At 38.6% G+C, this 27,763-nt stretch overlaps 1 long non-coding RNA gene across 1 annotated transcript in view; it reads right to left on the bottom strand.

Annotated features, from left to right (window-relative positions):
• Positions 1-26,594, bottom strand: part of LOC114230098 (uncharacterized) — a 34,058-nt gene extending 7,464 nt beyond the window's left edge. Inside the window, exons 1-2 of the long non-coding RNA XR_003615944.2 lie at positions 26,446-26,594; positions 3,135-3,407 (exon numbers count right to left, since the gene is read on the bottom strand). This is a non-coding gene — a long non-coding RNA (uncharacterized LOC114230098). The remainder of the gene's footprint in view (positions 1-3,134; positions 3,408-26,445) is intronic.
• Between the last annotated feature and the right edge of the window lie 1,169 nt (positions 26,595-27,763).

The following is a 27,763-nucleotide window of genomic DNA, read 5'->3' as shown; positions in this document are numbered from 1 at the left end:
CTAAGGGTAGCTTTTGCTATAAAGGGATGGCTACTATCTCCTTTGAAATTGCCTAACTTTCCAAATAGAGATGAATTCCTGAAATAATTTGTGTACTTCTCAAAGGACGTGTTTTGTATGTAAGCTGCTAATGGAAAGTACTGACACCCAGGCCAGAGCAGAGGACTTGCCCTGACTTCACTGACATCAGCCAGAAGGCAAAGGATATTGTAGCACAGTCTTTATTTCAGCAACTTGATTGTAGCTCCAAGAATATGTGCTCATTATCACTATGTCTTCTACGGAGTGTAAAAGACAAGAATGCAGTAAGGATCTTTTTTGAAAAAATGTTGAGTAATAGCTAATCTTTTTCACTGGCTTTTTGAAAAGTACGATTTTTTGTTTCTCTACAAGGCATGAAGTGTCTTCTATGTTGCTTTGTTACAAGGTTTCCTTTGTCTCATTACTTGGAGTAGAAGTATATATTTTACCAGCCATCGGCAGAGCTTCTGAGAAGGCATTTTAGAAATACAGGTTGATAAAGTTAGTGATTAAAACTGCAGATTCTGGGCCCTGGCCAAGTAGCTCAGTTGATTAGTGTGTCATCCGGATATGCCAAGGTTGAGGGATTGATCCCTGGTCAGGGCACATATAATACTCAACCAATGAATGCATGAATCAGTGAATAACAGGTAGATGTTTCTCTCTCCCTCGCCCTCCCTCTCTCTCTAAAGTCAATCAAGAATAAAACAAACCGACAAACCAACTGGAGTCTGTGACCTTACAGCATGCATCTATTTCAGTTTAGGGTTCAGATAAAGGGAGTTGTCAGGTCACTACACACCTCTTCTTTGCTCCCCTGGACTCTGTGATAGAGAATCCTTTAGAGTGGAGACAACATAGCTTAAATTTCTTTCACCATTTTCTTTCCCGTTTATTTAAGAATGAGGGGAAAATATAACAGGACGAGTCTTGTTAGAAAGAATTCTTCCTCTTTTGTAATTTTACCATTTTAAAAAATTATTTATTCCTAGAGAGCTTATATGTTATACATCTTCTCATAACATTGTATGCAGCACATTCTCAGTAAATATTTGCTGGATGATGAAGAAAATGTCAGTGATGATCATGGTGATTCTACCTTTAAGCACCAATCCACGTTAATCTTTAGGTTTTCCTCCTTCCTCAATATTTTAGCTTAAATAATCTGCTTCGTTATCCTCACATGGATCTTGTGTTTCCCTGCTTCTGCCTTTTTTTTTTCCCTTTTCCTTTTATGTATAATGTTCTTGCTTCCAGGATCTATTAATCCTCATTTTCTTTAAGCTCCCCTGTCAGGAATTCCCCCCCTTCCATCAAGGCTTGTAGCCAGACCATTTGATCTTTTAGCTGCTCAGAGGGAGGGAGAGGGATAGAGTTAGAAACATCAATGAGAGAGAAACATGGATCAGCTGCCTCCTGCACAACCTGTACTGGGGATTGAGCCTGCATCCAAGGTGCATGCCCTTGCTGGAATCGAACCCAGGACCCTTCTGTCCAAGGGCTGTTGCTCTATCCACTGGGCCAAACTGGTTAGGGCACAGCTGGGAAGGTTCTTGATGGTGTGACGAGGGTTCTCTGTGGGTCCCACTGGGCTGTGTTAGAGGGATCCAGTGACTAGAGAGTGAGAATAATTCTTCCTAAGGTAGGATCTCCATCAGGATTTTAAAATACTTTATTGAAATATAATTTACATACTCTAGGTTTCACTCAAATATACAATTCAATGAGTTTTAGTAATTTGTAGAGTTGAAAAACCATCAGTACAATTCAATTTTAGAACAATTAAATTTTAGAACAATTAAATCACTCCAAAGATCCTCCTGTCCCACTCCCCTTTCCAGATTCAGGCAACCACTGGGCTTTCTGTTTTAAAAAGATTTGCCTTTTCTGAATATATTTTTCATAATCAAAATATATGTAATCTTTGTATATGGATTTTTTCACTTAGCATAATGTTTTTTGAGATTCATTCATGATGCAGTGCAGTTCATTTTAATTGCTTAATAGTATTCTATAGAATACATATACCACATTTTATTTATTCATTCACCAGTTGATGAATAGTTGGATTATTTTCAATTTTGAACTATTGTGAATAATGCTGCTATGAATATTTGCATTATGTATTTGTATAAACACATGTTTTTATTTCTCTTGGGTATATACCTAGGATTAGAATTGCTAGATTGAGGAAGTTTATATTTAACTTTTTTTTTTATTTCTTTATTGATTAAGGTGTCACATATTTGTCTTCATCCCCCCATTCCCATCCCACACCCCTCCCCATGGATGCCCCAACCCCCTGTTGAACTTAACCGTTGGATAGGCTCATATGCATGCACACAAGTCCTTTGGTTGATCTCTCCCCCCTCCCCCCAACCTCCCCTATCCTCCCTCTAAGGCCCGATAGTCCGATCGATGCCTCCTTGTTTCTGGTTCTGTTCTTATTCATTAGTCTATGTTGTTCATCATTTCCCCTAGATGAGCGAGATCATGTGTCCCTAGAGATATACTTATAAGAACTGAATGTGAGACGAGCAATAATAGTTATGCTGACAGGCAAATGAATCAGTCTGTAGTGAGTTTCTTTCTGGACCAACAGTTCTTTAGAGACCCAATTTCAATGTCCACCAGTTCCTTATGTGTACATGTCAGCACTGACCCCTCAGCTCTGGATGGTGGACAAATGGTGGTAATGGAGGTCCGACTCCCTCTGGTTTGGTCTCGGCCGGACCCAGGGGCACGGCTTCATCCGGACTCAGGGGCACGTGGCCTCACCCAGACCCAGGGGCATGTGGCCTCTCCCAGACCCAGGGGCGCGTGGCCTCACCTGGACCTAGGTGCACGAGGCCTCACCCGGATCCAGGGACACATGGCCTCACCCGGACCCAGGGGCACGTGGCCTCTCCCAGACCCAGGGGCGCGTGGCCTCACCCGGACCCGGGACACAGCCTCACCCGGATCCAGGGACACATGGCCTCACCCGGACCCAGGGGCGCGTGGCCTTATATTTAACTTTTTAAGAAACTGCCTCTATTTGTCTTTTCTTAAAAATTTTTTTGGTTATGTAACAACCAACTACAAACCTAGTGGATTAAAACAACATCTATTACCTCATAGCTGTGTGGGCCAGGAGTCTGGGAATGGTCGAGCTGGCTCCGCTGGCTCCCCTGGCTCCTCTGGCTCAAATACCCTTACAAGTTAAGGTGCAGTGAAGGTACCAACTATGGTCTGATCTCAAGTCTTAGCTGGGAAGAATCTGCATCCAAACTCTCATGTGGCTGTCGGCAGAATTTACTTCCTTATGGGTTGTTGGGCTGATGGCTTCAGTTTCTTGCTGTCTGTTGGCCAGCGGTTACTTTTAATACCTTGCCATGTGGTCCTCCCTGCAGAACAGATCACCATATAGCAGCTGACTCCATCAAAGCTGGGAGAGAGAGTCTACTGGCAAGGCAGTAGTTGCAATCTTATGTAATGTAATCAATCATGCAAGTAACTTTCCTTTGCCATACTTTGCAAGTCACATATCATACCTAGACTCAAGGGGGAGGTGGTTACAAAAGGTGTGACCACCAGGAGGTGGGAATTATTGGGGATCATTTGAGAGTCTGTTTGCCATATTGCCAAACTGTTTTTCTAAAGGGCTTGTAACATGACATTATCACCCACAAAGTTTGAGGTTCCTAGTTTCTCCTCATCCTCACAAACACCTTTTATGCTATTATGGTCTGTGTTTTTATTGTAGCCATTCTAGTGGGGGTGAGTGGCATCTCAGTATGCTTTAATTTGCATTTCCTTAATAACTAATAATGTTGGCTATCTGTACATGTGCTCATTTGCCATTAGTATATTTTTTTTAATGAAATGTCATTCAATCTCCCATTTTTTTTATTGGGTTGCTGATGTTCTAATTATTTACATTTAAGAGTTCTTTATATATTCTAGTTACAATTTCTTGATCAGATATGTGATTTGCAAATACATTCTCCAGTCCTTGGTGTGTCTTTTCATTTTCTTAGTAATGTATTTTAAAGTGAAAAGTTTTCAATTTTGATGAAATTCATTTATCATTAGTCTCTTATGGATCATGCTTTGGTGTCAGATCTAAGAGCTTTAGGCCTAGTACAAGTTCTTAAGGATTTTTTTCTATTTTCATTTAATCATTTCATAGTTTTAGCTCTTATATTTAGGTTTATAACCCATTTGGGGTTAGTGTCTATCTACAGTACAATTTAAAGGTCTAAATTAATTTCTGATATTGCTAATTTGTGTCTTATTTTCTTTGTCAGTCTATTTAAAATGTTAATTTTATTTATGCCTTCAAAGAAAATTTGTTTTATTGATTTTTCTTATTGTTTTTTTCCCCCTATATAATCTATTTGGTCACTAATCTTATTGCTTCCTTTTTATATATTACTTTGGGTGATTTTTGTTTGTGTAGAATTTTTTTATTTTTTTATTTTTAGTTTTTTAAGGTGGAATTTTAGGCTATTGACTTGTGATTGCTCTACTTTCCAGACCTCCAGGGATGTGTGGATGCTCATCAAGCCCCCCATGTTTATTCCATCCCTTAGATCTCCCTGTTGAATATCTGTCATTCTATTGCTTGCCCCAACCAGGGCTGCACTGTTTTGGCCAAACTTTAGTAGGTTATCTTGAATAAATGCTTTTCTATTTATCAAAGGCTTTGGTTATTTCCAGTCTTGAAATTGTGACAATTTCATCCTGTGTTATTATTGCTTTTAGAGAAAGGATTTGCCAAGCTCTTTCTTTTTCTTTTTTTTTTTTTTGTACTCAACATATATGGTTTTCATAGTCTTGCAGAGAATGGCTACACAAAAAGTTACTTACTTTTGGTCTCAACTTTTAGTAGCATAGAGAATAGACAGAAGTTTGAAATTTCATCCTTTTTTCCCTGCTCCACCAATCTCAAGAAATGGAAGGAGGGCAATACAGAGAAAAGGTATTCCACACTTATGTGTCATTATTTCTTCCACTACTCTATAAGTTCCACCCTCTTCACCAGGGTTTTGATTTTTTTTTTTAAGTGAATTCCTGGAATATGATTCTCATTGGAGATACCATATATTCAGACAAATTCCTGAGTGTAATGTGTTTTGGGCATCAACAATTTACAAAAAGCATTCATGAGGTAGCTGAAGCACATTGATCTAAAGGAAGCACAGAAAATGAATTGGGTTATGCACCAATAAACAGATTTATTGGCTGGATAATTATTTTCTAGGTATGTTCTGTCCCTTGCCAACTTTTATCATTCTGTTTCATCTGGCTGTGATCTGGCATCTAAAATTTTGAGTTTCTTGAGGAGCTATGTCTTATTGCCCCTGTGTCACTAAAATAGCTCCTCCTTAAATATAAAAGATACTCAATAAATATCTCCTTACTGATTCCTTGGAAATCTGAGAAAACCCAGTATTGGAACTTCAGTATTATCTTTATCAGGAGTTAATTTCTGTCACTTTCCCTGGTTTCCATCAGCTAGAATATTAGCAAACAGTGGGGTACTTGAACAATACTTACAAAAAATATAATTTCAGCCCTGGCAGTGTGGCTCAGTGGTTGAGCATCAACCTATGAACCAGGAGGTCATGGTTCGATTCCTGGTCAGGGCACATGCCCGGATTGCGGGCTCGATTCCCAGTGGGGGGCATGCAGGAAGCAGCCTATCAATGATTCTCTCTCATCATCAATGTTCAATGTTTCTCTCTCTCTCTCTCTCTCTCTCTCTCTCTCTCTCTCTCTCTCTCTCTCTCTCCCCCTCTCCCTCTCCCCCTTCCTCTCTGAAATCAATAAAAATATATTTAATATATATATATATAATTTCAATTATTAAGGATATGTACTTATTTCCTTACTGTAGTTACCATGGCAATATGGCAGAGATATTTATTAAAATGTCCAGATATTTATTAAAATTTTATGTGCTTCCTTTAGATCCAATGTGCTTCAGCTACCTCATTAATGCTTTTTGTAAATTGTTGATGCCCATAACACATTACACTCAGGAATAATCCAGAAATAATCCAGAAAAACTGAGTATATTCAGTTTATATTTGTCAATCTCGTGTCAAAAAAATATAAATCTTTTTTATTTTTCAGTCTTTGAGCCCTCTGCACTGTGGCTCATTTGGTTGAGCTATATCCCTGTAGCCAATTGGATTCCCCACCAGGACACATACTCAAGTTGCAGGCTCAATCCCAGTAGGAGGTGTGCAGGAGGCAGCCAATAGATGTTTCTCACTCACGTTTCTCTCGCTCCCTCCCTCTCTCTTCTAAAATCAATAATAATAATAATAAAAATCTTTGAGCAGATCTACCTGCATTGGTACAAAATGGTAAAATGTTAAAATTCTATTACCATGCCTTCTGTTACTCTTAGACAAATTAAGGATGATTGCAACTTTTTGGAGGATTTATGTAGCAAGGATATCAGTTGTCTATATTATTTTTCAATGCAAAGTAGATTGAGAATCAAATTATAGCCACATTTTTCCATTTTTAAAGAAGGGGTTTTAGAATAGACCAAGGAACTAGTTTGGCAAAGCTAATATAAAGTAATTTTGAAGGTCTGTTTTCTTAGAAATCTTGTTTTGAAGTATGAGCTTGCACTGAAACTGTAGTATCTGAAACTTATGTTGTAGGAACTTTTAATAAGTTGCTTTTTAAAGTATATATATATATATATATATATATATATATATATATATATATATTAGCACAAGAGAGTCTTTTACTTTGGGTCTCAACTTTTAGCAACACAGAGAACAGATAAAAGCTATGGAATTTCCTCCTTTCCTTTTCCCAGCCCCACTAGTCTACAGAAATGGAAGCAAGGCACTGCAGACACAAGGTATCCTACCCCATTCAGACACACATCCAGAACCAGGAATTCGAGTTTTGCCTTTTTAAAACTCTTTTTTTTTTTTTTTTAACTCTGCTATATAGCAAAATACCTTAAACTATGTTCAGAATGAATGAGGAGTTAGAGCATATGTGTCTTCATTGGGATCTTTTCCTTAATTTTATTCACATAGAACTTAAATGAGATCAAATTAGATTACAAACATCTCTTTATATAAAACCCTAATATGCAAATAGACTGAACGGCGGAACAACTGAACAACCAAACAACTGGTTGCTATGCCGTGTGATGACCACCAGTGGGCACATGCAGAACATAGCGGGTGTCAGCCACAGCAGGATGGTGGAGCAGGTGAGTGGGGGAGCCAGACCAAGGCAGGACACTGGTCGCTGTCATTGGGGTGAGCCTCTGGTGGTTACTGAAAATTCTTTGCTCCCACCTGCCATGGTCCTGCCCAGCGCTCACACCTACTGCTGGTGTCGGCCCCACTTGCACCACTGCCAGTGCCCTACGCCAGTCCCAATTGCTCCTGAGGGCTTCTCCACCTCCCACTGCTCCTGAGGGGCGATCGGGGCAGCAGCCACCACTTGCATCTGCTTCTGGTGCTGGCCCCACTTGCACCTGCTGCTGGCGCTGTCCCCGCTAGCACCCACAGCTGGCACCAGCCCCAATCGCTCTGTGCCATCAGCGGGTGAGAACAGCGGTGGAGCTGGCAGACAGGAGGCTGGGGGCCGCAGTGGGAGGGGCTGGGCGAGGGCATGGAGGATGGACTGAGACCTGCCCCTGTGCCCACGGTAGCCTCATGGCCCACAGTTCCTTTCAAGGTGCATGAATTTGTGCACTGGGCCCCTAGTTAGATAATAAGATAAGTAAAGTTTTCAAATGGCACATGAGTTCTTTTACAGTATAAAAAAGCAGCCCCAAACTAAAACCATTTAGGTTTTGTTTACAAGTGAGGGCTGGCTGGCTGAATCTGCTGGCCTGGGCTCGGATCAGCTGGTCTTGGCTGGGCTTGCTTGCGTATCTGCCTTTTGCTGGCAGGTTGGCTCGTTGGTGTATCATGGCCTCACTCATGTCTCTGGTAGTTGACTGTCTGCCAGCCCAGGGTGACCCAGGTGATAGATGCTCACATCACTCATCCAGGAGACTAGCCTGGGTTTTTCAAATAGCAGCTAGAGTTCCAAGAGGGCTTACAGAGAGGTACAGGACTCAGGTCAGGACTGACACACATTGATTTTGCCACATTCAGCTAGCTGAGGCAAGTCACAGAGCCACCCAGTGCGGCGACGGGTGGGAGAATTAACCTCTTGAGAGGATCTGCAAAATCACATTGCCAGAGGTGTGGTTACAAGCTGGGGAATACCACTGTTTTTTTCCCCTTCTCAACATATTCCCCCACTGCTAGTAAGGAACCATCAAAAGCTTTCCTTTCTAATTTTTCACACTACGTCTAAAAACTTGAACAAATTGAATTGTTGCAGAATTTGAGAAAATATGCTTTGTATACTTTGGAAGAAACTTGTTTTCAAGGGTAATCTATTAATGATCCCCAAACCAATCCTTTCAGGACATTATTTCCAAAGGTCGGAGTCACATTTGTTAACACTAACATATTAACTTGAGTTCAGAAATTGCTAAGCCTTGAGTTTTCATTGAAAAAGAAGTATGAAATGCCAGAAGTGCAACCAGCAGAGTGTGTGCCTTCCTTTTCACAGACTCCCAGAAGCCTTTGGCCTGGGATTATTGACACTTTGCCATAGCTCCTATGTACCTACCACCTGGGACATGGCTCCAGCTCAGTAATGGGTTTTTGCTTTTATTTTATTATTTCTCCTTTGGATAGTTCATTAAAACTCATGCAGGCCCTGAGGATACCAGTTGTGTACCAAGTTACCCTGGCCTGAAGCAAAAAAACCCCACACAATATATTGCAGTTTCTGAATTTGCAACTAAGTATCCTGTGGTTTGGGACACATTTCCTCTTTAAGAGAAATTACAAAAACGTTGAAAATTTTGCTCTTGGATTTTTGCTAGTCATCACTCTGTTATTCCGTGTAAGATGGATATGGTTGGATTTGACCACCTACTTCTCTCTTCCAGTGGAAAATTTAAATTACAGGCTAAAGGAATGTATTTCTACAAATACCAGTAAAAGTGTCTTGAGACTTAATTCCTATCTCTGTGAAATAGTGGAGTTTTTGGTGTACATTATTCACTTCTATTGCAATAACGTAAACACTCCTAAAACATAATATTAGCAAAAAAAAGCCTCAAAGTTTTTGTTTGTGGCATCACAACTGCTAAGTAGATTCTATCAGCTGTTTTCACCTATCAACAATAGTTGATAAACCAAAAATATCCTCAAAAGCATAAAAAAAATATTTCTAAGGTAGAGAGAAAAAATCATCACTGGTATAAGCTAAGATTTTTTTTCCTGAAAATAAATACACAATATAAATTTAAGCTTAAAAGTTCTCATTTCCAAATATAAATGTTTCCAATCATTAAGTATGTATGAAGGCCACTTCTTTAAATTTTTAAAAAAACGTAACAGTGAATATTTGAAAAATATAAAACAGGAGGAAAGCCAATTGTGTCTACCAACTCAGATGCTTCCTACTGTCAGAGTTAAATAGCCATTTCATTTTCTTATCATTCCCGTATCAAAGGGCAGGATTTATTTTTCCTTTTAGTTCTTCTAAAGACTTATGCTTTAGTAAAACATGAGAAGAGAGTATAACTTGAAGATGGAATTATTAAGCCAAAAGGAACTAGAACTTAAAGATTTGGCAAATTCTCAGCCTATTTGTATTGCAAAAAATGAGAAAGCCTATTAAAAGAATAGAGATGAAAGAGATGCTGTCTTTTGCCATCATATGGGGACACAATGAGAAGATGCCCTTCTGCAAACCAGGAATAGAGTTCTCACCAGGAACCAAATTGGCCATGACCTTGATCTTGGACTTAACCAGGCTCCAGAACTGTGAGAAAAAAATGCTTGGTGTTTAAGACACCCAGTCTGTCATATTCTGTTATAGCAGCCCAATTGACTGAGACAGTCTCATCTGTGAGATGAGAGATTGAACTGAGTATACTTCAGAGTATGGATCCAAAGCCATTAGAGCTTTAGGCTTTGGATCCATACTCTGAAGTTTTCTGTTTGAGAACAAAGCAAAGAACTTGTTACTAACTCAAATCTGAGTGATTTGCATTGAGTGGAGAAGGGATGAAAGTAAAAACATCTATATATATATAAAAGCCTGTCAGCCGGTAGCTATAATATGCACTGACCACCAGGGGGCAGATACTCAATGCACAGGCATGGAAACATGGAACAGACTGATGAATCTCAGAGGGAGGGGGGAAGAGGGGATGGGAAGATATTAACCAAAGATCTTATATACATACTAGAGGCCTGGTGCACGGATTTGTGCACCGGTGGGGTCCCTTGGCTTGGCCTGCAGGGATTGGGCCGAATCTGTGCACCGGGCCTCTAGTATTTACAATAATGTGGCTACAGGTTTGCACAGAATCTTACGCAGCTCAGAAGACAGAGAGTCTAACAAACCTGGCACATATAGAGAAATCTCAAGTGATGTGGGCTTTTTACCAGAAGGAGGAATGGGGTAAAGGCACTTCTGATGAAGATAACAGTATTGAAAATGAACAGAGACAAAAAAGCATGACAGAGGTGAAAAGGAACATGACACATTTGCAGGTTTGTGAGTGTAACAGACACTCTTGGTGTCCTGGCTAAGTCCCCTCAGCTCATTCTGTTACTTTCATATTGATGACCCCCTTACTGCCAACATTTAAGCTCTGCCTGAGGACTTTCTCTGGCCACAGGTGTGTGCTTTGCTGGCAGCTGCCCTCAAAATATGGCAGGTGGACTTTAAAAGACATATACCTCAGTTCTCATGCCCTTTGAATGGGATGACATTCAGATATGTTCTACATGGTCACCCAAATCTCTGAAGCCGTTGTGCATATCTGACAGTAATAACTTATTAGCATATTATGATTGACTCCCTTCTCTTGACTTTCTCAGTTTCATACCTCTCTACTAGTGCTTTCTGAGCCCATCTTTCAAATAAATAACTTTCCCTCCAAATCTATCCAAGGGTTTTCTTCTGTGAGAACCTAATTTATAGGAGTGAGTTGTAGTGTAACTAGAATTTTGTTATCATGGGAGTGATGGCTGAGAGTATTGCCAGATGTCGAAAGGCTCTGTTTGACATTCTGATGACTTTGGACTTTATCTTGTAAGTGATGAGAAGTTCTCAGAGGCTTGTAAGGGAGAGAGTGGCATGATCAGTTTGGTATTATAAAAGGTAGTTCTGGCAATAATGGAATGCAGGAGTGATTCCTTCTATCCCCAACTATTGTAATAATTTCAGGAAGAATAAGGGGCTAAACAAGACAAGAGGTGACAGACTTAAGATGCACTTCAGAAAGAGAAATGGCAAAATGTGGTGACTAAGCTGGATTTGGACAGGAGAGTAATACTTGAAAATAATGATGCTTGGCTAGGTAATACTATTAGCCAGTAAAAGGAACAGACATAGGCTGAATTTACCATTGCTTCTGTTTGAGAATGACACCTTAATGTTCACTTGGAAAGGTGGGCTATAAGAAGGAACTGACCAGCATCCAAAGAGCTGATCTTCTGCCCAGTAATCCAGAATATAAAGCTCGGCTGACTTCGAAGTCCGTACAACTCCTATTGTTGTTATTAGAAGATGTTGGGTGAGGGTAGGGAGTACACATATATGGCAATAGAGGAGGCTGTATTAGGAGTCCCTTTGGTTCTTAAGAGAACCACTGGAATGACTGCCTGCTTGGGCATAGAATCCATTTTTCTCACCTATCCTCAGTGTTTCCTTGTGAGGGAGGAGATGAGAATGATGGCCAGTTTCAGAAGAGCAGCTGCTACTATATGCATTGTACAGGTGAAGAAACTGAAGCATGGAGGTGACATGTAGGTTTCCTTAGACCCCGAGGTGACTTCATGGTTGTCATGATGACCCCACTTTTTGAGTGTTAGCTCAGTTTGTTATGCATGGTAAGTAAAGTAAGCAAAGCTACCTGGTTATTTAAAAGAGTAAGAACAGGTGGCTTGAAATTGGTTGAAACATTAGAATAGCAAGAGGGAAAAAGGGGGTTTATTCAGTTGAAACATTTCCACACTCATCCAACTCTGATTTAGGAGACTTTAACAGGCTACTGGTAAAGAATCTCCTCCAATGGCTTCAAAGCTCCTCTGATGAATAGTTATCCTTTGGCAGTTCATATACTTTCAACCTATTTAAAAACAAAGTCTTGACCATTGGCTAAATTGAAATCAATAGTGGCCCGAGAGAGAGATTCACTGCATGACAGATCAATGCACATCTCTCCATTGCAGGTAGATATAGATCACAGAGGGATGGACATTTTATTATCCCAGGAGCTAGACATTTTCTACAAATACTATTGCTTTGTAAAATGTGTTACGCTCTAGCAAACATTTATTCAGAGCCTTCTGGACTATGGGATGTGCAGTACTTGCTAAGTGAGTTATAGAGCTAAAGTCCTATATCTTCACCTGGGCTAATTGGAGCCTGGCACAAGGATATTTACAATAAGGTATGCTGATAAGCATGGTGATAGATTCTTAGGGTGAAAGGCCTATTGTATGAATTTATCTAGAAATTTCATTTGAGAAATTGAATACCAACTTTAAAATTTTCTATGTGAAGCCAATGATATGTTGGCTCAAACTGTAAACATACAGTTGCAACCTAAAGCAAAAACTATTTATCCAGTATGCATTTATTGAGTGCTTACTGATTTTAAAGCATCACATATGCTACTTCAATAGAGACCAAAAATTCTTCACTGGATACCTGGTTCCTGACTTTGAGGAATTTCTAACCTAATTGATTCTTAACTGTATAGACAGTGGCTCAGAATAACAATGAATCTAAATGCTTTAAATGTACTCATTTGAATAATCAATGGCAGGGTATTTATTTTGCTTCATACTTTTTCCCTTCTGAAGCACAAGTGATTAAGTTTATTTTTTCCAGATAGAGGTCACATGTTATCTTTAATTTGTGCTTTATGTCTTTTCCATAAAAAGAATGTTCTTTATATTCCATTTATTAAAACCACCCCCCCTAATCACCCAGTTCTAAACCCCATTACTTTGCACACACCTTTCTCTTTATAATACTATGATATTCCCCATTTTATTCAGCCTCTGTTGCATTAGTTATGTCTTATGTTGCTTACCTTTCTAGTAATTTATAGAGCATAAAATCCTTGCTCTATAGTATGTGCCAGTTCTAAACCCAGCATTTAAACTTCCATGATTGTACAATCCAAATGGTTCTTTTCTCACCAGGGAGGGCCCTCTAAAATCACTAGTAATCCCAGTCCCTTTTTTCTGGCTAATGACTTTGAAGGACCAGAGTCTGTTCCTTGGGTTGTAAAGTCCAATATTACTCATAGAGAAGAACCAGTCTTTTGTAATTGTAGTTGATCTCCATGTCATTTCTATAGGAAAACCTCTCCCTAACTCCATGAGAAAACTAGGGATAAGGGAAAAGGCAGTCTGTGCTGATAACCTGGACCCCCCTGCAGGCGTTTTACTGACAGTGGCTGAAGAATTTTGCTCAACCTTTCTGTGGAAAAATTCTTTTTCTTTCAACTGAGCAGTAAAGTTTGTGAAAGATTTCTTTCTCATTATTCATCACTTTTAGTAACACATAAAACTGGTAATTTTGTGGGGGCGGGAAAAACCCTTTTAGATTCATTAATCAAGATTTGTATTTTAAAACTTTGATTCTTGAAAATAAGGCATCCTACTTTATTTAATTAATAAATGTGAAACTCTTGTGTAAAGGCCAGGAGTGCTCACAAAAGAGCAGCGTATCTTATTGAACGCATGAAAATGTATAGACAACTTCAGATGTGGAGAAACGTTTGTTACACTGTGGAAATGTAGTCTTCAGTAAATTACTTAACCAAACATATCCTCTGTTTATTCAACTGAAAAGGAAAAGAATAATTATAATACCTATTTCATGGGGTTTTATGAGGAGCAAATAAAGGACATTAAAGCATTAAATACTAGCGCATAATAATCTTTCAATGGTGGTATGTTATTAGCATCACCATTTTTATTACTTTTATTATAATAGTATCTTGAAAATAAATTCGTAGTCCCAGAGTCAGTTTGCATTTCTATCACTGCTAAAACCTCTTTATGGAGAGAGGCTTAGAGTCATTTATTCCTCTCTCTGGAGTGCCTTTTACAGCCCCGATTTCTGAAATTTGATCAATGTGATATGTAATCCCAATCAACTATATTCTCTGCTTTTTCCTGGAAGATTCAGTCTCATGTTCATTCCACCCTATTGGTTGTATAGTTGTGGTATTTATTATGGATGCTATAAAATGTGCTAGAGAGTGTGCCTAAACCTATGAGCTTTCCATCTACTGGGAGACTATTGTAGTACTAGGATCAACCATAATGCAAAGCAGAGCACGATCCATGAGGTAAGGGTGGTGTAAGTGCTTTGAAAGTTCAGAAAAGTAAGCCATCACATCAACTGGGAAAATCAAAGTATTTTAGAAGTGAGGTGGTTCTGAATGGGTCCTGTAAGGATGGTGTAGATTTCATCAGGAGGAGTTAGAGCTGGGATAGACATTTTAGGGGGAGAGAAGAACATAAGAAAAGTAAAGAGTGGGCAGGTGCCAGAATATCATGGAAAGTTAGTGGTCCAATTTTGGCCTTGAAGGAGGGAATGGGAGCACAAGAATAAAAAGGTAGAGAGCAGGAATGCTAACAAATCTGAATGTTATCCAGCAAGTAATAGGGAGTATTAGGAAGAGTAAGGAAGATCCATAATGAAAATGGTATGATAAGATTGAGAGAGCAAGGAGATTGCTTAGGAGGTAATTGGGTAACCTAGATGTAGGTTGGATGCAAAAATGTGCTGAGAAAAGGTGCTGCCAAGAAGGATGTAATAATGAACAGGCATCAGGAAGGGCCAGGTAAGTCATTATATAAAGAGGGCAAAGAGATAGGGCCCAAAGATTCAATCCTTCCTACAGGATTATTAGAACAAAGGGAGACCTGAAAACATACCTCCTTAGGCTGTTTGCTTCTTCTCTTTGCCTGGAATGTTCTTCCTCCAGATATTCCAATGGCTCGCTCCTTTACCTACTTGGAATTTTTTTAAGTGTCACCCTCTCAAGGAGGCCTAATCTAAGCATCCTATTTGATATTGCCGTCTGCACTATCCCCCACCCCACCCCCTACTCCTGCCCAGCATTCCTTGTTCCTTCATCAGTTTTCTTTCCCCATAGAGTTTATCACCTTCTAAAACACCACATAATGTGTTCATCCCTTAATGTTTATTGTTATTTCCCTTCTCCCCCACTGTTTTATTCATGGATGCATCCCAGGCACCTAAAAGAGGACACAGTAGTTGCTTAATAAATATTTATTGAATGAACAAGTCATTGTTCAAAGAGCAATTTTTTAAAATTTCAAAACTATCTTTACTTGAACATATGTTGTAGGTGTTTTGAAGATTTTTGAATACCACTTGCTCATTAAAGCATGTGTTTTTCCTTAAATAAGTATATACTATTTCAAAAATAAAGGTAAAATTTGCTTAGAAAATGTAAAATAGAACATATTTTTATTCAAATGTTTACATTCCTAATTAGCTAAGTACAAATTAGTGGCTTATTATCATAATAAGAATAGCATTTGTGAACAAAGCAGCGAATTCTAGTTTATGATATTCCAAATGATATTTTTTCATTCCAGAGAATGAAGTTTTTACTTCCTGGTGAGCATATGAAAAATGGACTTTGCTACCTAACTCGGCTTCTAGAAATATTAATTCAGTCCTAAAAGATACTACCTTTAACAGTGTCCCCCCTAGACTCTAGATGCCAATTCCTGCAAAGCATCCTTAGTCTAAACCTTCAGGAACATGCAGATCAAGAGCTGCTGGCGTGACCCACATGATTAATGTAGATTAAGGGGAAATTCAAGGAAAATAACGTTACTGAGAAGAGAAGCTTTTTCTGGATAATTCTGCCAATCAGTTACCATTCAATTTATAATAAATTCATTTAAAATAACATAGTTCCAGCTTAAATTAATTCTAGTTACAGCTGCTTTACAGGGGAGTAGTATAGTCTTTACTTAATCAAATATTTTATCTAAAAAATTATTCCCAGAACACTCAGAATTTAAAAAAAACTCTCCTTCTGAACTTCACTGCACCAAAAAGGAGAGTAAAAAAAATATGATTTAAAATAAAGCCATGTGTACATTTGAGAATGACATATCAGTTTTGGAATTAAAACTTGATTGGGTACCATGAAACACAATGGGGGTCCAGGCCGTTTCTAGAGGGCTGTAAGTTTAAAGCAAGTGAAAATCAAGCAGACGGACACGTCACAGACTATCTTTATTTTCCCCTCCTGTTTCTAACTCTTATTGTCCTATTTCCTTTGGTCCTCTGACACCATGATGACATTAAATTAGTGAAAAAAATTAAATATATTGAGCAAAGCCTCAGTAGATTAATGGATAAAGAAAGAATACATGGTATACCTTTACAATGGAACATTTTTAGCCCTAAAAAGAAATGTAATATGATTCATGCTACATGAGATGAACCTTGGCAACATTATGGGAGAGGTAAGTCAAACATAAAGGGCTACTTATTGGATGATTACATTTATATGTAAAGTCCAAAATAGGCCAACCCATAGGGATCGAAAACAGATTAGGGATGCCATGAGCAAAGGGAAGGAGAAAGAGGACTGACTGCTAATGGGTACAGGGTTTCCTTTTGGATGCTAGCAATGTTCTGAGTTAGATAGTAGTAATAAACAGCTTTGTGAATACACTAAAAACTATGGACACAGCTGGGACTAACCCTGTATGATGAATGTTTTACCCTTGGTATTACGTATTTGACAGTGAGCAACCTCCGCATATGCTAACGACAAATAGTCCCTTTCCATAATTCATAACACTAAATTCTAAATTAAGTCTTTTAGTTGTCCATGCTCTTAGTCTATATAACTATAGCATGAACCATGTTATTTCATTCCTTATAAATTAAGTATCCACACATCATTAAGTCCTAGCTTAAGGGGCAAAGAAACCAAAGTAATTAAATTAATTTTTGTTCTTACTGTATTTAGGAAAAATAACATTCCCTTATAATAACTATTTACTTACTAACCACATAAAATTATAAAAACTCTGACTTTATTGGTTGCAGTACTTTTTTACATCTAGAAATTGACATATTCTCTAGTTATTTCATATAAAATCAGGCATTGTGCACAGATAGTTGACATATTCTCCTCAGACTATCGATAGAAATTTCACCATGACACACAGCTTTTTCCTAGTTTCCTTTTTCCATCAGAAAAGCAGCAATTTATATTTTTGAAAGAGTTGATTTTTAAGGCTACAGTGATTTTGTTTTCAGTTGAAACTTTTGAAAAAAATCTTTGAGATTTTTGTAGAAGATATTGGGAGAATAAAAAGCAATTTTTTATATGTAGTTCAAATTGCTTTAACTTTCTCACGAACTTGTAGAATCTTTCACTTCTAATCTTCAACATATACTTTTTTCCATCAAGTCATAAAGGTGGGGAGCAGGTGCTCTGGGAAGTTTGAATAAGGTCACATATTGAATAATTCTAAACAGCCTCTGCTAGTTTCTAAACCACTTATAGAGAAACAGGCAATCACTTCTCTCAAGAAAGTAATATCCTCTAGTATAAAAAGGAGGAGGTTTTGGTAAGAGTCATTTATTTAAAAGAGAAATTTGGTACTATTTAATTTGTGTCTCATGACTGAGTAAAACTCAACCCTTTTACTGTTTCATATGTGACTAAAATTAGCCCATGAATATAAATTAATTGGTAAAGCTTTTGAAATACTTTATAGAATGTCAGGTAGTAGCACATGACACTTTATTAACATCTGCATGTGTGTGTTTTGACATCAATTGATACTGCTTAATAATTGTTTTACTTCTTATTATGTGACTTCTTAGCACTCTATATTCTGTACCAACATCTTTTTGGAACCTATTCAATTTTACCTTCTAATGTTAAAAAATGACAAAACCTTTTTGTGTAAAATTATATGACTTAAAAATTTAAAGTGTATATTTAAAATATATTGTTAAATATGCAATTTGAGGACATGTTAATAAAGCATAATTTAGATTAGAAAAGTTAATCCTCTGCAGAGTATAACAGATGCTTTTATTAAAACTATCATGGTGGCATTTTATTCCTGCTATATATTTGCCTGCTTCCCAGGAATAAGTCACACTTTGATCATAGTATCTGATCTTTTTAATGAATTGCTGGATCTGGTTTGCTAATATTTTGTTGAGGATTTTAGCATCTATGTTCATCGGGGATATTGGCCTATAATTTTCTTTTTTTGGAGTGTCTTGATCTGGTTTTGTAATTAGAATAATGTTGGACTTGTGAAAAGAGCTTGGAAGTCTTCCCGCCTTTTGAATTTTTTGGAAGAGTTTGATAAGGATAGGTGTTGGTTCTTTGAATGTTTGATAAAATTCACCTGTGAAGCCATCCAGCCAGGACTTTTGTTTGCTGGGAGTTTTTTTTTTAATCATTTTTTTTTTTAAATTTCTGCTTCAATTTCATTAGTTGTAATTGGTTGATCCAGGTTTCCTGATTCGTCTGAGTTAGTTTTGGAAGCTTGTATGTTTCTAGGAATTTATCCGTTTTACTCAGGTTATTCAATTTGTTGGCATATAGCTGTTAGTAATATTTTCTTACAATCCTTTGTATTTCTGTGGTGTCAGTTGTTACTTCCTCTCTTTTATTTCTGACTAGAGGCCCGGTGCACAAATTCGTGCACTGGTGGGGTCCCTCAGCCTGGCCTGTGACATCTCACAATCCGGGACCCCTCGGGGGATGTTGGACAGAAACCGGCAGTCTGACATCCCCCGAGGGATGTAGTAGTGCACGAAGCGGCAGGTGGCCAAGGAGGAGCCTGAGCCCAGGCCAGGCGCTGCTCCTGCTCATCTCGGCCCCACAGTGCCTGCCTCCACCGCTGCTCGGTAGCGCTGCTGTGGAGGCAGGAGAGGCTCACGCTGCCGCAGCTGCACTTGCCAGCCATGAGCCTGGTGTCTGGCACTCATCGGTCAGCTGAGCAGCGCTCTCACTGTGGGAGTGCACTGACCACCAGGGGGCAGCTCCTGCATTGAGCATCTGCCCCCTGGTGGTCAGTGTGCATCATAGCTACTGGCCGGTCGGCTGGTTGTCCAGTTGCTTAAGCTTTTATACTAGTACTAGAGGCCTGATGCACAAAATTCATGCACGAGGGGGGGGGGTCCCTCAGCCCGGCCTGCAGCCTCTCCAATCCAGGACCCCTCATGGGATGTCTGCCTCTCACAATCCAGGACCACTGGCTCCTAACCACTTGCCTGCCTGCCTGATCACCACTAACCACCTCTGCCTACCTGCCTGATTGCTCCTAACTGCTCTCCTACCAGCCTGATCACCCCTAACTGCTCCCTGCTGGCCTGATCCTAACAGCCTCTGCCTTGCCCCACACCCAGGACCCAGGATTCACTCCTCCAGCTGGTCACAGACACCTGTGACCCGGGCTTCTCTCCCTCTGGCCGGCCGCAGGCACCCAGGACCTGGGTTGGCTTTGCCCGGGCCAGCCACAGCTGCAGGAGACTGTGGGTGGGTAGCTTCGCCTGGGCCGCAGCCACAGGTGCTGGCACCTGGGACCTTGGGGTGGGAAGCTTGTCCCTCTCCTGGGTCACAGCCTCAGCCGCTGGCACCTGGGATCGTGGGGCGGGCGCCTTGTCACTCTCCCGGGCCGCAGCCTGGCTGGTCCCCATTCCTCTCTCATGAGCTCATTTGTGCCTGGCTGGTCCCCATTCCTCTCTCCCCAGTGTTGAGTGTCTGTGCCGTTACAGCATGACGACCATTTGCATACTAGCTCTTTATTATATAGGATATATAGATTTTATTTATTTGGGTCCTCTTTTTCTTGATGAGTCTGGTTAAAGTTTCATTAATCTTGTTTATCTTTTCAAAGAATCAGCTCTTGGTTTCAATGATCTTTTGTATTTTTTTTTCAGTCTCTATGTAATTTATTTATGCTCTGTTCTACACCTAAAAGAACTAGAAAAATAACAACAAACAAAGCCCTGAGTAAGTAGAAGGAAGGATATAATAAATACCACAGCAGATATTGTGGTATCAATATTTCAAACCCACCTTGCTTTTCTTACCTCTGTTTTCTCAGGGACTAATTTTTCTGTTTGCACAATTTAGTTCTTATTTTTCAAAGTTTTACTTTTCCTCAAAAGTTTGGTGACTCTTGATTATCTACACATGTTTACTTTTGAATTTTCTTTGCATTTGGATTTTTCTTGGGTGACATCAAGTGGTGATTATCTTGAGCTAATGATGACTTAGAGGAAGGAAGTATGTGGGCTACTGGTTGGTTGTTTTTTATTATGGAGGCTCCTTGTCTTCCTGGGGCTCTCGTAGATGTTTATAGACCTGCTTTTCCTCTTTAGTTACAGTGGTCATCTTTTTTGGTATATACCAGTAAAATTCAATAGAAGCTCTTGGTATTTAGGTGTTACTTAGTGTCTTTTTCAAGGAGGATATTATATACACAAAGTAGTATTTGAAAAAAATACATAGATATGAATAAATATAAATTATATATGTAATTTATATTAATACATAATTAGTTTTTACCAAAACCACTCATGTATTCCCCCGTTTAGCTCATAGTATCAGTAACTTTGAAGTATCCTATGTGTCCTTTCCCAATCACATCTGTGTCCTTCATCTACAGAGGAAACCAATGTTCTGAATTTTTTTTTGTTAAGTACAGCTCTTGCTTTTTGCATGCATTCATGCATGCATGAATGTGGCTGTACTGGTTTAATTTAGCCTGTTTTGTATGTTATATATAAATAATGGCATTTCTCATCTATTCTTTACCAACCTCATTTTTCTTTCCACATTATATTTTTTTACAGTTGCTATGGTTCATTTCACTGTTGAGTATGTTCAAATGTATAAATGTTTCACAACTCATTTATCCATTCTACTATTGATGGGCAGTTGTGTTATTTTCAGTTTTTTTAAATAATTACAGGCAGTGATTCTACATATATATTATACCTAAAAGAATTGCTAGATGATAGGATATGTACATTTTCATTTTTAGAAAATGTCATATTAATTTTCAAAACCAGTTAAACTATTATACACTTCTGCCAGTAGTTCTGAGTATTCTCATTGCTCTGCATTCTTATTAATACGTGATCATTTGTATATTTTCAAACTTTATTTTTTGCCAAAAATGTGGCTGTAATGAATTGCCTTTCATTTTCACCTCCCTGATCATTAAGGAGAGCATTTTCTTTCACTTGCCATTTGTATTTCCTCTTCAATGAAAATATACCCATGTATCCCTAACTGGTTTGGCTCAGTGGATAGAGTGTCGGCCTGTGGACTCAAGGGTCCCAGGTTCGATTCTGGTCAAGGGCATGTACCTTGGTTGCGGGCACATACTCAGTAGAAAGTGTGCAGGAGGCAGCTGGTCGATGTTTCTCTCTCATCGATGTTTCTAACTCTATCCCTCTCCCTTGCTCTCTGTAAAAAATCAATAAAATATATTTAAAAAAAAGAAAATATACCCATGTTTTTGCCCCATTTTCTATTTTGTCTTTTCTTATTTATTCATAGAAATTCTTTGCAGATGATATGGATTGTTGTTCTTCATTAGTTAGATATATTGCACAGATAGTTTCCAGCTCGTGGATTGCATTTTCACATATTTTGAGATGTCTGTTGAAGTTCCCATGTGCTTACCAGTTTAGAACTATCATATATTCTTAGTAATCTAAATATTTTATTATGTAGTAATGTTTCTGCCAAAAGGTTCTACTGAACTTATTAAAATAGTTGACTGTGATTATTTCATTAGTTACTATTTTAAAAATTATTTTGGGGTATTTTTTTTCTTTAACATCTGAGGAAATCATTCTACAACTGGCCTCTTTTACAAGTAATTTTAGCTGCATATTTATATTCAGGGTTTGGTCTTTGTATGGGGTATGCATTAGGTAATATACTATTGGAAATATGCCTGAAAATACACAAACACATACATATATAATGTGTATGCCATATATAAGGATATATTAATTCATAGTAATTAGTCCTCCTGATGGACTCTGAAAATGCACTTAACATAGAGATTGTCACATAGTAGACATTCACTATTTGTGGAAACAATGAATAGATAGATAAAATGTAAGACAGAATTTCTAATTCTTACTTATTCTGTGTTTTCTCATATAAGTCTCTCTACCTAGAAACTCCTTTTCTCTTGTTATTCTTCTTCCAATAGTTTCAAGATTTGACTAAAGTTTATTTCTCTGACTGACTTTAATTTTTTATTGTTTTGTTTTGTGTCCTGACCTCTAAACCACCTGCAGGATAAACCAATTACAACTGAAGTTTACATTTTATAAATAAATAATACACCAAAACTAATTACATTTTGATATTTCCATAACAGAATAAAAATAATTTTTTTGGGGGGGGGATTCAGGATAAGATGACACCTAAATCCTTTATTAACCTTTATATTTAAATTCCCATTCCTTGTTCCTTGGTGTGATTATTTTATCTTGAAAATTGCATGCTGTATTAAATAAACAGATTAGGTAACACCTGCTTATTGTCCTACTCAAAGGGTATGAAGAAGATAAGGCTAGCAAATACATACATATGTATGTATATTTGACAAGCTCCTTAATATAAATTTTAGAGCAAACAGTGTTCTCCATCTCCACAATTGTGGGATATAATTTTTACTTAAAAAGTCCTTTATTTCTTTTTTAAAATATATTTTGATTTCAGAGAGGAAAGGAGAGGGAGAGAGAGAGAGATAGAAACATCAATGATGAGAGGGAATCACTGATTGACTGCTTCCTGCACACTTCATATTGGGGATTGAGCTCGAAACCTGGGTAATGTACCCTGACCAGGAATGGAACTATGGCCTTCTGGTTCATAGGTCGATACTCAACCACTGAGCCATGCCGGCTGAGCAAACCCTTTTTTTCTTGATAACAATAATATGATGGGCCTTTGCCCTACAATAGAAAATTCCCTACTTCAATCATCTTTAAAACTCTTTAGCAACTTCTTGGTTTGTTTGGAAGATTCTGCTCACTAGAAGTGAAACTAAGGGTCATTAAGCCAGATCCAGTTAGGTTGTTGCTCTTATGCAGCCAGTGACCACTGCAGGAGCCCTCTGTTGTTTCTGAGCTCCAGTCAAGTGTGGCAGTGGCTTCTGGGCATGGCAGGCTCAGTAGCATTGTGTTAGGTACCGGAGGTCAGGAATGGTGGTGGTCAAGGGAGAAGGAAGGACTGGGGACGAGGACATGGAAAGTTCTCAATTATTGAAATGGGTTTTTTAAAAAGGTAAATGACATACTATATGAGAAAATGCTCTGAAGATACCATACAAATTCCCATGACTCTGTTTCTGGAGAGCAAAAAAGAGAGCTTTAGAATAGGAGCTGAGTCTGAATGCTTCCAGGATAGAAGGAACATTGAAGGAGGCAAGGGATTCACGTGAGACTATTACCATTGTGTATCAGACTTGCTCTGACCTTTTACCCCCTTTTGTTCTTCCTACAGAAATTCTCCCTCAAACCATTCTTTCCCCTGTCAGCCTTGGCTGGCCCTCAGGGTTTTCTTCCTCAAGTTATACTCTCATATATTTCAGATATTTTTTCATTTATATATTGTGATAGCATTCTAAGATGGTCCCCAAGATTCCCTCCCTCCGGTGTACCCACCCAGTGTAATTTTTTTACCGTTGAATGTGGATGGAACCTATTAATATGATTAAGTTTCACTATATGGGAAAGGTGATGGTATAGTCACTCAAGTGTGGACATTAAATATATGGCTCCTTCTTAGAAGATTGGAGATTCGCCTGCTGGCTTTGAAGCACAAGCTTCCATGTTGTGAGATACCATGTGGCTAGGACCTAAGGGCAAGCCCCCTCCCCTGCCCATAGCCAGAAAATATGGGGACCTCAGGCCCTTAACCACAGGCATTGAATTCTGCCAACAACCTGAATCAGTTTGTAAAAGGATCTTGAGCTCTAAGGGGTCCATCCAACACCTTGGCTTCCACCTTGTGATCTCTAAGCAGAGAAACCAGCAACTCTATTCCCAAATCCCTCACCCACAAAGACTGTTGAGATATATATTTCTGTTGTTTTAAGCTAAGCTTGTGGTAATTTGTTATGCAGCACTGGAAATCTAATATACATTTCAGATTTTAAATTAGAAATAAGCCTTATCTGTAATTTCTTTGCACATCTCAGAGGACCCAGTTAAGTACCTTGTTTTTAAAAATATCTTTCATTTTTCTGGAAAATTCCTTCTCTCATTATCCTGTCAAGGACATCCATGTTGACCCAGACCAAATAAGTAATTGATGTAGATCAAAAGATACTTTGAGAAGGAAGGCCATAATATTTGGGGAAATTTAAATTGGGTAGCCATAGTCAAAGTCTAATCTATTTAAATTATTAGATTATGGAATAATAGCATGAGAAGTTTGGTATGAATAGGTCAGAAGTTTACATTTTATTTCTGATGTTTCCCAATTATATTATGTACATGGAGAGTTATAGTGACACTAGAGGCTCAGTGCATGAATTCGTGCACAGATGGGGTCCCAAGGGGTGTTGGGGGAGCCTCTGCGGGGGCCTGGGATGCAATTGGCCCTCTTGGCAGGCAGTTGGACACCCTTGCTGGCCCGGGATCAGATCTGTCCCGCTGACATTCACGCTGGTTGTCGGGAGCCACCTGGCAGCCGCTTTTATATTGTTTCTTCCTTGTGGAGTGTCTAGGGAGGGGAAGCAGCTGCTGTGCCCAAGGCCGACTTTCAGGAGGGATCGTGCTGGTGGCTGTCAGGATCGTGCCGGCATTGCTGGTCCATCAGTGCCTGGCCTGTTCTCTGGAGATTGGACCTGTAGGACTACTGAGGGAGTGAGTGGCTGCTGGCAGGCTGGTGGGCCGCCAGGATGGATCTCAGCTGATCTCCTATATTGAGCGTCTGCCCCCTGGTGGTCAGTGCACGCCATAGCGACCAGTCGTTCCAGTTGGTTGGTTGCTTAGGCTTTTATATATATAGATTAATAGCAATAGCTTACCTTTATTAATATATTTCAACCTTAAAATTATCTGTAACTAGATTACTATTAATTACCCTCATCTTACATATAAGGAAAACAAGGCACAGAGAGGTTAAACAACTTGTCTGGGGTTAGATACATAATAATAACAACAATAATAAATCCTTCAAAGCCCTTGTATTTTACATATATTAAATCATTTAATCCTTACAATAATCCTGTGAATTGAGTACTATCATTGACTTCAATTTCATGATAAAGAAACTCACACCAAGTTTAAAAGTTTAATTTACATAGGAGGTATTATCAATTTTTTTTCCAAAAATTCAAAATCAGTTTAACACTGGTAGATTAATCTTTCCTGAGGCCCTCTCTGAGCATGTTCATCATCTACTAGGAAATGTCAATGGCTCCCTTTTGCAAACTGACCAAATTCCAACAGCTTGTTGTGGTCCTTCAGAGTCTTCTGACTTCACTCCAATGTGTATTTCTCATCACATTTTCTTCTGTAACTCAACGTGTACTCTGGGTTCAGTAAAATTAGCACAGGCAATGTTCTCTTTAACCAAGATTTCACGGCTCTCTGGTTTTCTGACTTAATTCTGGCCACCTGCAAGGCCCTCCTCCATCTCTACTCGTCAAAATAGCATTTCCCTTCAACTTCTTGTCAACTTCTTCAGCAAGACTTCCTTTAATTCCACAACCATGTTGTCTACTTTACTTTGCAAATGTCTTGTGGAACATATCACACTTATGTTTATATTATAATATTTTATTTCTTTCATATCTTCCTTACAGACTAGATATTCTATTTCTTTCATATCTTCCTTACAGACTAGATATTCTTAAGAATGTAAAAATGATGCATAGAAGAAATTCAGTTGAGGACCTGATATTATTTATGTTACAGGAATTAATTTAGTATAAATTATCTTCTAAATTTTTTTGGATTTTTTTGTAATAGTTTGGTGAAAGGCAAACCAGTGGAGATGTTATTTTTTCAGCTTAGAGGGTTCTTTTTTCAAATTCCTGAAATTTTATCTCAGTTTTCCCTTAGTTGTTCATGTGTAAGGCTGGGAAGAGCTGTGATCTATATAATGAAACAACTAAAAAATGAGAAGTGGAGCTTTATTAGTGGGATAAGGATAAATTCTGTTATTGAGTCATGCTATGAGCCAGACAAAGGTCCTTGTTTCCAACAAGGAATAAATGTAATACATAATAATAAATACATAACAAACATAATAAATAAGAATATACTTACCAGGGCTATGAAAACATAAATCAAGGTGAAAAATTGATTGTGGCAAGTTAGGGAAGGTGGGTCTCATCAAAAAGGAGATGGCTGAGCAAGAAGAGTTGTTTAGTGGTAATTAACTCCCAGGAGCTTTTTTCTTACTTGCAGATGGATTACACATTCTGAAGGGAGAAATATTGCATTTCTATTGATGAAAGAAACTTGACTTCTTAGTTTTGGTTCAATTAAGTGTAAAGATAAGTTATTTGAAACTGGTTGACATTTCTTGTCACTCAAATGAAAGTAGAATTTGAATAATTGGATTTGGCTATATACTCTTTTGAAGACTGTCAAATGCATGTTTTAGGGCTGAATTGTCTCTCCTCCTGTCTCCCAATTCATAGATTGAAGTCCTAACCCCCTGTACCTCAGCAAGTGACTATATTTGATTATAGAGCTTTAAAAAAGACAATTAAGGTAAAAATAGGTCATATGGGTGGGCTTTAATCCCATGTGACAAAGAGAACGACACCCAGATTAAGGGGTGCTCATGTGAGGACACAGTGAGAAGGTGGCCGTCCGCAAGCCAAACCTGCCAGCACTATGATCTTGTACTTCTAGCCTCCACACGTGTGAGAAAATAACTTTCTGTTGTCTGTGGAAATTTGTTATGGCAGCCCTACTGAAACAGTACCTATGATTATATAACAGTTGAATAAATTAGTCTGTTTTGCTCTAACAGCTGCTTTGTGGAACAATATTGCCTTAGAAGTTGAAAATGTCACTTGTGGTTTGGTAGGCAACCTCTAAAATGGTTCCCAATGATGCCTGCCTTTTGATATTCATTCTTTATATAGCTTTTAATCATTGCTTTCCTGTGTGACCAATAGGATACTGCAGAAATAACTGTGTATCAATCCTAGGCCAGGTCTTATCAGATGATGGCTTCTGCCTTGCTGTCCCTTGGGTCACTGGCTCTGAGGGAAATTAGCCATAATATTACACTGAAGCAGTCTTCTTAAATTTATTGGGACTTGTTTTGTGGTCTAACATGTGACCTACCCTGGAGAATGTTCCATGTGCACTGGAAAAGAGTATATATTTTCTATTGCTTTTGGAAATGTTCTGTATATATCTATTAAGTACATGTAGCCTAATTATTTAAGGCCAATGTGGTTTTTAAAAAATCCTCACCCACCTGAGGATATTATTTTTATTGATTTGAGAGAGAGAGAAACATTGATCAGTTGACTTCTGTATGCAACTTGACCAGGGATCGAACCCACAGCCTAGATATTGCCCTGACCAGGAATTGAACCCACAACCTTTTGGTGTTCAGGATGAT

The sequence above is a fragment of the Eptesicus fuscus genome, chromosome 4, assembly GCF_027574615.1.
Source record: "Eptesicus fuscus isolate TK198812 chromosome 4, DD_ASM_mEF_20220401, whole genome shotgun sequence".
Taxonomy (NCBI): domain Eukaryota; kingdom Metazoa; phylum Chordata; class Mammalia; order Chiroptera; family Vespertilionidae; genus Eptesicus; species Eptesicus fuscus.
This window is presented reverse-complemented; position numbering and strand designations above follow the sequence as displayed.